Raw genomic sequence first — 13,438 nt, forward strand, 5'->3', positions numbered from 1 at the left:
TTAGCATCATTAATCTGTGTGACACAGCTCTATCAGCATAAGCTCCCTGTAGCTGTACCTTCCTTATTCATACTTGTCAGAGCTAAACACTTTATTATAAAGGAGGATGGAAAACATTCAAATGCACAATTACACAGTACCAGTATTAATAATATTCTTCCCCAATAACCATATTTTAAAGCAGACAGGTGAAAGATGCTAGAGAAAAGCCTATATGTATTTTTCTTCTCCCTGTATTCAAAACACAACTGACCGTTGTTCAATAGAAGCTTGTGTCTCTACACTACACATATATGAAATCTGCATAGAATGGGAAAAGTTAAGACAGAATTGCAAGCGTATGCCTAAATTTGCTCCCCTACAAAATAAGAGAAATTTCATTGAGGTGTTTCCTACCTTGGATTCCAAGATCCCTAAATACCCTTGCTGAAATACCCTTTCACTTCGATTGTGAGTTCCCTTGTGTGCAAAGTAGACACACATGCAAGAGTTGGAAGTCCCACAGGTCATAATGGCATTTTCTTAGGGGAAGGGCTATAGCTCAGGGAATATGATAGAATATTATAATAAGAAAAAAATACCATTTTTTTGAGGTTCATATTTATTATAATAACTACACTCTTTTATAGATATACAACCATGTCTCCAAGTGTATGTACTTTACAAATGTTAATAATACTACTTGCATGTGGTAGTGTTTTTGTTAAACAAAAAAAGTTTATAAAAAATAGTACATGATAAGAAGTTATACATGCTGTTCTTTACCTTTTTTTTTTTTTTTTTTTTTTTTTTTTTCATTTTAGTCAAGATGCAAAATGGGTCTTTGGGTCCCCATTATTCAGAAAATATTTTCCCTCTATGACTGAATGCCTTTTTTCTTTCTTTCTTTTTTTTTTTTTTTTTTTAATTATTCTGACCTTTTATGTGTTAACAATCTCATGCTGTATGGAAAAATTGCATTTACTCTTAATAATATCAGCTGGAAATCTGGAGCATTTAAACTGTAGAGCCTAGGTCAGAGTCTCTAAAAGCTGTTTCCCCTTGTGTCCCTATCCCTAAACCACTATTTATGCACCTCTTTTAATTCATAGAACTGATGTTCCTTGTTTATCTCACTAGAGCAACAAATATTAGCTAAAGAACAAAACACTTCAGTATAATTTCACTGAGTATACTTAGCTCCAGCTAACCACTTGCTTAATTGCAGCTAAGGAGGAAAAAAAAAAAATGATTACCTTCAAGTATATTTGGGTCAAAGTCAGTTTCTAACTCTTAGAGATAAACTGAAAATAATATTACCGTGTATACAACATCAATACTTGCTTATATTTTTATCCCTTTGAATAAAATATCCAGTATTAGATTTGAAAGACTGTCTGACCAGAACACATCTGACCAGTATATCAATACAAGCACACAGGCCTTCAAAATTTCTGCAGATTTCAGTGTGAATTAAAACATGAGCTGAAATTTTATGAGACTGTGGTTCATTATGGATTTAGATTCTGGATTTCGGTAGTCAAATGAGTACTTCTACTTCTGTTAAGACCATTCTGTTAAAGACAAAAAATCTTTGGTTATGTCTTTGGGGAAATGTGTGTCAGATAAGCATGTTATTTCTAATTTCTGAACTAACAAACTACATATTGAATTTTTTATATGTTAAATCATATCTTCATGAAGTATGAAATCTCTTCCAAACTCCTGACTCTCATTAATTTCACCTTTTCATTTTAGAATTTAATGGGTTTCTTTATTTTTTCTGCAAATTTAAACAAGTAAGCAAACAAAAATCTAACCATTTGAATCCATATGTCATGCCAACAAAAGTTAAGATGTTCTATACATTTCTTTTTTAAAAAACATAATAGAAAGAAAGTGAATAATACCATCTTCAGATAAAATAATTTCAGCATCAAAGGAATGTTTGTCAAAAAAATATTTCCTAGTGTTTGGAAAATAGGAATGCTTATTCCGCATAATTCAATTTTTAGTGAAAATCAAATTCATTATCAGTTTTGTTTCTTTTTTTTTCTTTTTTTTTTTTTTTTTTTCTGAAGGTCTAATTAGGATTCAGTAGCCTATTTGAATTAAGATTTATCCTCACTTTGGTGCTTTGTATTGTCCTTTGCAACTATAATTGGAGGCAGAACTGTTTATTATGCTCTAACTTTCATTATACTTTTCATTGCAGAAATATGTAGATATCTCCAGATAGGACACTACTCTGAAATTGTAGCAGATTTCAAGTACAAGCTGTATATAACACTTAAACTTGGCGTTTCAATTTGCACTGAAAACTCTACCACAGCCTCATAGTATATCTAACAGTATTCTCAGTGTCTCTTCCATTTAATACTACAGAATATCAATTAAATTATTTACATAATGGAGTATTTAACATGAAAAGTAATGCAAAAGTTACAATGTTCTTGGAGTTATAACTTAATTTGTGGAGAAGCAAATTTTCTGTGGTGCTGAGCAGGGGTTGATCAGCTACAAGGCCTACTCTTCCCTTAAATAACGCATAGCTTAAAAGAAACTTAGAACATTTCCATACAAAATGTATAAAATCCTCTATGAAATCATTCATGGATATATACACAACTAACTATGAATAAGAGTTATCTTACATTTATTCTAAATCTGAATCTATCAATAAAGTAAGTAATTATAGTAGTAAAAATATGATGTGTAGAATACATATTTATGCACATGACCAAGAAAAACTGAAAGACAAAAAAAGATGGTGGTGGGAGGTGGGATGAGGGGAACGGACAAGGGAAAGAAAAAGGAAGATGAAGAAAGAAGGAAAGAGGAGAAAAAATAGTGCGTGTACCCTCAGATGAAAGTAACAGCCATTTCTTGTTTATGGAAATCACCTTCCTACAATCCCATTTTCATGATTCAGCAGTCTAGAAGTCTATGATTTGCAGTACCAGATCTATCAGCAATGAAGGGAAATTGGGTCAAAGTGAAACTTTATTGTAGAGAGGATAGATGAGATGAATTGCACAGCCTGGGTCTGAATGATCAGTATTTTCAGCAATTTGCTATGACATTAGGTAAGTGATACAGTTTTGCACAGCTATATAGTGCCAGTACTGGTGTTGGCAAGCATAATGACAGTGAAGCAATATTAAAGCCTATGGATGAACAAAATTAAATCTAAAGTGACACTGCTGTTGGGAAAATATTGCCTGAGAAAGCAATATTTTAAGATGTGGTGCAGCCTTTGCATACTCAACAGAGTGGCTTCAAAGTTTTATAGGAAAAATACTATAATGATCTGCAAAACAAAAATATATTTTTAAAATGTTTTATATTTAAAATTCATTAAGCATTTCAGAAGATGAAAATGTCTTTTTTTTTTTTTTTTTTTTTTTTACAACGTTCCACACTAAATTTCCCTATCAACAATTCTCTCTGTAAGTATAATCTCAAATATGAATACTCTTCCAAAAGGTGGAATACTCTTCTCAAAATACTCTTCTCAAAAATCTCTTCTCAAAAATACTCTTCTCAAAATCTGGAAATAGTTCACTCGTCCATGGCAATATTTTTCTTGATTGGTCAAAATGAAATATTATGCATTTTTAATACTATAGATTGATAAAACTTAACTGCCAAAACAGAAAGAAGCTGGAATTTGCTGAACTGCTGTAAAGAGAGAACTCTTCCCACTTCCAGTATGCAACACTGGATGCACGAACAAGAAGATGATGAACAGGCCATGTCAACATCCCAGAAAGCTTATTGACCTTACATGTTATTGACAAGACACACTGATTAGTCCATATCATCTAAAACCATACACAGGAGCTCAACAGAATCTATTATTCATCTGATATATTGTAAGAAAAGATATTGTTACAGGATGGATTCCATATTATTTCAAGTAACTTCGATAAACCAAGATGTAATATTTTGTTTTCATCTTTCCACTGTTGGATTTAGAATATAGTACTATCCAGAAATTCCAAAATCTCTTTCAGTCTCCAAATGACTCATACATAAATTTGATTCCTCTGTGACAAAATGCTTGAACTGAAAGAGCAAACTGAAGCTGAAAAGAATAAGAGAGGTTTAGTGGGAATATTAAGCGCAAAGTGTAAAATCTGATTTCTGCTCTCATTTTCACTAAAGTTCTGCTTGCATTTGACACTGAAAAATCCTTCCCTGGATAGAGTCTTTCAGATGGTCTTATCTATTTAGTGTCATCTGTGAATGTTAGCCTATGCATAATGCCTAACACAGTGAGGCTTCCGTACATGACTGCTAGGGATAAAAGCACTCCTTGACCTAGGAAATGTGATTAGAACTATAAATTGTGGAAGTATTTAATGTTTTCCATGTTTTCTCAGGTTAAAATATTTAAACACATCTTAGTAAATCTCTTGAGAAAGAATCTAATAAGTGTATGTTCTAGTACTGCTCCATCTATAATTGAGAATAACAGGCTCCACACCATCACATGGCAAAATTCACACATGCAATGAGACCACTAGACTGCAAATAAAACACCAGATTCTAAGCTTGAAGGCCTAATCTTTAAAATATAATAAAGGCAATGTTTGCTTTTGTGTTTTAAGTCACTAATTATGATTTCCTCTATGCTATCTTCATATCTCCTGGACCTAAACCAGACTTAGTGCAGATTTATGCTCTTCTGCTTAGAATCAGAGCTGTGAGTACTATGAGATGAAACTCCCTCTATATTGTAGTCTACATTTCAGCACCCCAAGTATTGAAGTAAGAGTTTTTTTTTCTTAAACTGTATCATGAGTGAAGTACAGTGAAATGGCTGCTTAAACAAAACAGGATCTCTTAATGACTAGCATGTTTGAATTACAAGGAGCCTGCAACAAATAACAACTCTAACTCCAAATAACTAATGTTATTAAAATAAATCAAATTTATTTATTTATTTATTTATTTATTTAAACAGTGTTAAGGAAGTGTTAATGTAGTATCATAGAGTCCTGGGAGTTGAGTCTTAAGCACCCTTAATAAACTGCTAAATACGTAGTGACCAAGGAGCTGTTTCATTTGATAGCTTATGTAAACTATCTTCACAGGATAATACCTTCTTCCATTATGATCCATTATTTAGTTCACCATTAAAAAATTCAGCTCAGGTTCTTTCTAGTGCCTCAGATAAGTAACAGGACACTTGGCACAGCCCCAGAAATATTATACCCATCTGGTTTGGCCGGGACAAGACTCTTTGCCCCTCTCAGGCTGGCACTGGGATTACCTAGGTCCATGACATCTGTACATTCCAACTCAACTGAAGTGAAAAGCAAAATATTACCTCAGATATTGTCCACCTGCATTTGTGAAATATGTAAACATAACAATTTATTTCTGTAGCTCAAACTAGAGAAATAATCATAGCATGGTTTGGGTTGGAAGGGACCTTAAAGGTCATCTGGTTAGGTAGATAATCTAGTTAAATAAAATATTCTATTACAAATTAGAAGTGTTTTGCACTTTGCTAAAGTACATAGAAAATCAGTGGATTTACCTTTCAGAGAAGGTGAATTTTCAACTGCAGTTCACGGACAAGCTGTTAGTCCCCCTGAATAATGGTGAATGGAAACAAAATAGTTACCATGGTTGTGTCTTGCAAGCAGTTGTTCTGTAGATAATAAAAGCCTTAAAAATCTGTGAATCTTCTGCATTTTTACCAATTATGCTAGCCTAATTCAGGAATCAAGTCCATATGTTTTGGACTTGTGTGTTCTCTTCTTTCAGGCTGTTCCCGTTTGTTTGTTTGTTTGTTTGTTTTGTTTTGTGTGTGTGTGTGTTTTTTTTTTTTTTTGGTTTGGTTTGGTTTGGTTTGTGTCTTTTTGTTGTTGTTTTTTGTTTGTTTTTTTTGTTTTGTTTTGTTTGTTTGTTTGATGATATCTCTCAATTGTCAATTAACCAATTAACTTACTTCTAAATTCTTGTAGAGCAATGAGAATAAATGTATTTTCCTGCATTCACTTGTCACTGGGGCTGTTAGGTGAGTTTGACTAAATGTATGATGTGATACAAAATATTTGCAAGGAGTTGTTTCTCTAATAATTTCAAGCAGTTCGTTGGCATTGAATTCCAGACCTTCTGGAATGCCAGTAACTTCATTCACCTTCATCATATTCACCTTTCTATACATTGAAAGAGACATATACATACATGTATATGTATACATTCTATACATAATTGAAAGGATTTAGCTTCATATACCAATAAAGTCTGCATGGTATCTTGCGTTGATAATATATATTCCAACTTTTGGCTTTCCAATCAGTTTATAAAACCCCATTACATATATCTTCTGTTCCCTTATTTATGCTTGCAACTGCTTCTTGAGAACTATCTAACCTTAATTAAGAACATCTGTCTTTGCTATCAGCTTTAGTTTAAGTTCCAAAGTCTGTTCTCACAGTGGAAAGCAAACAGGTTGGCAGAAGGATGACAACACAGGAATACCAACTGATATTCTATTCCATAACCTTAATTTCAAAATTGGTATTAAAGATCTTGCTTTGATTCTGTGAAGCATTTAACTAAGACTTAAAAGTAGTACCACTGGTCCTTAAAACACATCATAATTAGGTGCTAGAAGCTTTGTGCATTAGATGCAGTAAATGACATTTATGAGGTAGATTAAACCCTAGTTTTTTTTATAGTAAGGGTGGTTTTTTTTAGTATGTTTACAAATAACAAATAATGAAAAATCCAAAGAGTATGACTGTGTCATCTTTTTTGGATGTTCTTTGTACTGATTGGAAATTTTCTTGTCAGGAAAGTGTAATAAACACAACCATGTACTAGAAACACAAGCAATTAAGAAGATTTCTGGATGGTGATAAAAGTACTGGATGGGGCAACCAAGGGTGACACACAGCTGGATCTGCTCACAGGTTGCTTTACTAACACAGAAGAACTGGTTGGATATATGACAACTAATGGTAGTCTTGAATGTACTGGACAAAAAATAATGATATTCAGAATCGAGTTCAGAAGGGGACAAATATGCTTTTAGATCAAATTTCAACTTATTCAGGGAACTGGCATAAGAGGTAGCAGGGAAGACTCTGAAAGTCAAAGGAGGTCAGGAAAGCTGTTTGTTCTGGTGCAGTAATGGTCCATCTCACAAAAAAAAAAAAAAAAAAAAAAAAAAAAAAAAAAAGGTAGATGGATTAATTGGTTTTCTAAACAGGAAATTCATGCCAGAGCTCCAGTGCAGAAAAGAAGGATACAGAATATGGAAGCAGAACTGGAGAAAGGCATGATTTATACCCATCTTCTACAAAGGACAAAAAGACAGTCTGGGGAAGTAAAGCCAAAGCATGACTTTTGTCATCAGGGAAATGATGGAGTCCTCTTGGCCTCAGAGGAAGCTGCAGGCTTGTAACAAGATATGTATTTCAGGGTTATTTCCTGGAACCTAAGTATTGACAGCATCTACATGATGCTGTCAATAGGGACCTAGAGGAAGTGCTGGTGGGCACCTGACTGGGTGGACCTGGTGTGACCCATTGTCTAAGCATGCTCTGGACAGGGGATGGGACTGGGTACCTCTCTAGGTCCCTGCCAGCTTGCATTATTCTATGATTTCTATGAACTTCACTTTAACCAAAATGTTATATCAAACAGAAGTAAAAGAGGAAAGAAAGAACTTGGGTACATGGAAATGCATTTAGTTTTGACTTAATTCTGAAGAAATTAATTTGACTTAAAGCCAGGGGAATTGCAAAATCAAACAGCCCTACAGAGTTATACTTAATTATTTACTGGTAGAAAATGAAAATGTCTCCTCCCTATTAGATGATTTCTTAACAAATACAAACAAAAAGAGTGATAGCATTTTTTTCTCAAGTCTAGTTTAATTAAGTTTAGTATTATAGCTAATATTGTCATTCAAGTGTGTATTACTTAAAAATAATAATAGCAATAATATATCAGCTACCACAGGACCAGTTATTTACATAGGAAAGCATTACTGCTTAAAACAAAAAGATAAGAAAATGCATATGCTGCAAAAATACTTTGTTCTAAAGTAATAAAAATAATAAAAATCACTAAGAATTCTGTCATTTAACAAGTGTAAAGACAAGACTACAATTCAGAACTATACGTCTAATTATGTTTGGGTTTTGTTGTTGTTATTTTGGTTGTTTGATTTGGTGTTATTTTTGGATTTATTTATTTATTTATTTATTTTAGAATCTGCACAAATTATATATGAAATTCCACAAATTAAAGTTGTAAAATTTGTATATTCTTCTAACACTAAATTTTTAAACTTTTGTATGTTTGAAACAGAATGCCTCCAAAAAAATAATAAATAAAGAAATAAAGAAATAAACCATAGCTTTAGCATAAAGTAAGATTGGAAAAATAAAATGAAATAAATAGTTTATACAAATATTTAACAATATAAGAACTTTTAATTACATAAAAAAGCAGGTCAACTTGTTAAAGTTTCTATTCTTAGAAATCCAAGAGTTTTATTTACACATCAGTTGTATTTGAACTTTCAGAAAGGAAAAAACCTCAACCAGATAAAGATACTACTGCACAACTTGACTGATATGGCCACATTTTATTCACAGGGTTTGGACATTTTCTAATATACCTCCTCTTATGGTTAACAGAAATGTTATTCCCTACACCACCCTTTAACTAAGGAAAAGCAGGCCCATGTCTAGCTTTTCAATTTCTAAGGATGTTTTTATCTTAGTAGAATTTGAGAACTTTCGAGTGACTCAAGAGCCTCAACTTTCACATTGATCTTTTAATGTCACTACCATGTAAAAAACTTTCTTGGGATCTTTCAAAAGGAGAATATAAATGCCTTCCAAGCTCTATTCAGACAAGAATCTTCATTCAAACTACCCACCAATAACGATTTCCTGTTTCTCAGTATTCACTTCTGCTGTATAGATTGAATTGAAAATCTCCACCTCAGGTTGGTATGGAAAAGGAGAGAACTCTCTGCCCTTTCTCAGAGTGACATTTGTCACAAAGCCATATTCTCATAAGTCAAAGACCTCCTGTATATGTTTACATTTTGGTAACCAAAACAGCTGGAGTCTTGCTGTGCTCCATAGAAGCTAACAGCAAGTGTACAGAAATGTCTCAGAAACAATAAAGCAGTTAATCTAAACAAAAATTAAGCAAACATCTAATGAGCAAGAGCTTGTCATATGCAGTTTCCTTTAAAAGCATGGCCGCATTTCAGAGGCCTATGGAACTTTCCACTTGTTTCAGAAGTGGCAGATCAGTCTTATTGTACTCTTGTCTGAAAACCTAGAGTACATAGTGCTCAGACTTTATGAAGTACCTATATTCAGCTGTTCCACATTTTTCAAACACATCATAAATCCCTGTAGGCTTATTGTGTTCCTGCCAATCAAAATGAGTGCCATATACATTCTGTCCCCGAACATCCTACATACCCTCTTATTTCTAGCCAAACCAAACCAAACAAACAAATAAATATCCAAAAGCAAGCAAGCAAGCAAGCAAACAAACAAAACAACAATGACAAAACAGTTCTACTTTATCAACAATGAAAATAAAACTCTTCTTTACAGCAGGGACACCAACAGTTTGTCCCATATGATGAACATTTCATTCTGCTTGGGGCCTGCCTACCTCTGTTCCTGCCTCTGCTGAGATCTACCTCCATCAGAAATGTTCTTCATCAGAACACTCCTAACACTCTTCTTTCCTTTTAGGCTGCAAGACTTTTTAATTCTGCTCCCAGGGTATTAGTGCTCCAAGATGATTCCTAACACTGTGCTTTATTTTATTGTTTTTTGTTGTTGTTGTTGTTGTTTGTTTGTTTGTTTGTATTCTTATGAACAAGAATGTAGGTAGTCACCCTTCTAGACCTTTGAAGGTCCCACAGACCCAAAGAGGTGAGTATTTTCTTCGGTGAATGTGAGTGAGCAATGCAGATCTGATATTTCGCTACAACAACTGCCACCGTCTACACCCCTGGAATCACATCAAATGTGAACTGGTTGTTCTTTGTGTAAATATTTTTGTTTGTTTCTTCAATTTTCTAAGTATGATGTCAAGCTGTGTAGGTTGTCCAACAGAGACTTGGGTAGAAAGCATAATGGAATTTAGAACAGACAGATCTTTCTCTGTTATTTATGTTATTGGTGTTACTATTCTATTTCCATGTTATCTATGGGATATAATCATTTATATGCATATGTTTTACTTGTTTATTTAATTAAATTAAGTGTCCTGAGTAATCAAGGAAGTTCTGAGAAATATACATATATTTTTCATTTTGTCAATATACTAGGCCTCCACATGTCAAAAGATATTGTATGTCCTTCTTAGGGAAGTTTCTTTTTGAATTTATTATGTTGTATTATAGTATAACTGTCTGTGAAACTGCTTTGTGTTTATAACATTTTTTAGGATCCACGACTTTTAGGCATTCCTCCATGATCCTGTTTTACTCCAGAGAACCAAGGATGGTATGCCATTTCATACAGATTATGACATTACCTACTGTGGAATTTATCCATTCTAAAAGTGAAGGTTGATTCTGGGCTTAGGGCTCACAACTCCTGGATTAGAGATTCTGTCTGAATGTCCTCGTATCCCCTTTGCACCTTGGGATGATGAACTGAAAGAACTGAATTCACTAACTCCGCTTGAATAAATGCAAAACAAACAAACAAACAAACAAACAAACAAAAAAAACAACTTAGTGTTGGTCAATTTGGTTCAAATTAGCTATGGGTAAAACCAAATACAATTTTTCACAGTGCTTAAACTCTTATGGTACAATTGCTAAGGTTTTCAAGATAATTGTAGTTTATGGGCATTGGTAAATGACCATTTTGAGTACAATGTCATGGTGTTTTTACCTATCTGGGCAGCTGAACTCCATAACAACCACTCACTCCCCCTACTCAAAGAAAATGGGGAGAAAATAAAATGAAAAGGGCTCAGGAGCTCAGATGATAACAAGATCACTCACCAGTTACTCAATGTAGTGACCTATCACTAGCAGACTAGAACAGTGAGAAAATAAAAGCAAACTAAAAACACCTTCCGCACTCTCCACTCTCTTCTACATCCTTCCCCTGAGTGGCACAGGGGAACAGGGAATGGGGACTGCAGACAGCTATGCTGAGAGAAGGAATCATGGTTTTGGCTGGGATATCATATTGTACCATATTGTATATTCATAGAATATCCTGAGTTGGAAGAGACCCACAAGGATTGTCGAGTCCAAATCCTGACTCCACACAGGTCTACCCAAAAATTCAGACCATATGACTGAGAGCATAGTCCAAATGCTTCTTAAACTCCAACAGGCTTGGTTCTGTGACTACATCCTAGCCTAGCCTAGCCTAGCCTAGCCTAGCCTATCCTATCCTATCCTGGCTCAAGTTGGAAGGGACCTTAAAAATCATCTAGTTCCAACCCCCTTGCTGTGAACAGGGATGCCACCCACTAGATCAGGTTGCCCAGGGCCTCCTCTAACCTGGTCTTGAACACCGCCAGGGATGGGGCATCCACAACCTCTCTGGACAACCTGCTCCAGGGCCTCACCACCCTCTGCGTGAAGAATTCCATCCTTATCTCTAAGCTAAATCTCCCATAAATCTCTTTAGTTTAAAACCATTTCCCCTTGTCCCACCATTATCCGCTTGTGTAAAAAGCCACTCTGCATTGCTTTTAGGTACTTTAAGTACTGAAGGTCTGCAACGAGATCTCCCCAGAACTTTCTCTTCTCCAGGCTGAACACCCCCAGCTCTCTCAGCCTTTCTTCATAGGAGAGTTACTCTAGCCCTCTCATCAACTTTTTGGCCCTCTTCTGAATCCACTCTAACAGGTTCACATCTTTCCTGTGCTGGGGACTGGATGCAGCACTCCAGCATTCCAAGTGGGGCCTCACAAGGGCACAGCAGAGGGGGACAATCACCTCCCTACAACTGCTGACCACTCCTCTCTTCATGCAGCCCAGGATGCAGTTGGCCGTCTGGGCTGCAAGCATGCACTGCTGGCTCACTTCAAGCTTTTCATCCACCAACACCCCCAAGTCCTTCTCTCCATGGCTGCTCTCAGTGAGTTCTTCTCCCAACCTGGTAGCAGCACCTTGCACTTAGGCTTGTTTGAACCTCATGATGTTCATGTTGGCCCGCTTTTCTAGATTGTCCAGGTCCCTTTGGATGGCATTCCTTCCTTCCGTTGCATCATCTGCACCAATTTGGTGTTACCTGCAAACTTGCTGAGGGTGCACTCAGTCCTACAGAAAGCTATTGCACATGTAGAGCTCCTGGTTTTCCCATTCAAGGTGCTTCTCTAAGTGCATTCCCTTTGACTCTGGAATTTCTATTGAACACAGCCCACAGCAAATCTTATATGAGCTAAAAACTGGGCAGCCTGATATATCCATTCTTCCTACCAGTCTGGCTGCAAAATTGTTGGGTACAGACTTGATACAGGGAGAGTGATAGGATCCTAAAGCTTGATTTTAAAAACACTGAGATCAACCAAGTACATCTAAAATATTTCACTTAGTCATCCAAAGTCAAAGCTGAGTGCATGACAGACAACTCTGCTTTCCTTATTTTTGGTTCTGTGACATTTTTGCAAAACCTTCCTTCTTCTTTTCTCAACACCCATCCTCATTCTTGAAATATTAAAATTATTAGGCAGTTTAGACAAACACATTTGTCTGGCTTCCCACAACTTACATCGAATAAAACAAAAACATATTTTAATTAAAATGTTTGATTTAACCAGTGCTATGAATCTCTAGTTGCATTTGGAAATGAATCACAAATTGACATAATCTTTTTTTAGAACTTCACCACAGGTTTTTTGTTGTTATTTTTTAAACCCACAAATTTTGCATTCCTCCCACTGCCTGCCCCCACATATGGTCTCTTAAGGTTCTAAAATTGTAGAAATCTCCCTGGCATGCATTACAACCCAGATGTATTTAAACAGCTATGCCTTCCTCTGAATGTTAGTTTATATATACATGTATATATATATATATATATATACATATATATATATTTTAAAAGCTCATTACATATTGTCTATTTCTATCTGAGGCAAATGCTCTCTTTTCAGAAAGATAACTTGATAGATTCCAATAGCCTTCTAGAAGTCAAACCTAAAAATATAAACATCTTGACGTTTTCACCAAGTCAGTCCTCTGAATTTATCCCAAATCTGTGCATTTAAAGTACAGTATTTCCCATTTTATTTTCTATGCTATACATGTAACAATAAATATACCAAGCAATTTCATTCTCCTGAATTTCAGAGTACTACTTGTTATTGGTTTGATCAATAAAGCACCCTCAGATTAACAAATGACTTGGAAAACATACCCTACAGTTAGATACAAAACCCTGACAGGAGGTAGCAAATTTTTTCTAATTATATATGCAGC

The sequence above is a fragment of the Cygnus olor genome, chromosome Z (genome assembly GCF_009769625.2).
Source record: "Cygnus olor isolate bCygOlo1 chromosome Z, bCygOlo1.pri.v2, whole genome shotgun sequence".
NCBI lineage: Eukaryota > Metazoa > Chordata > Aves > Anseriformes > Anatidae > Cygnus > Cygnus olor.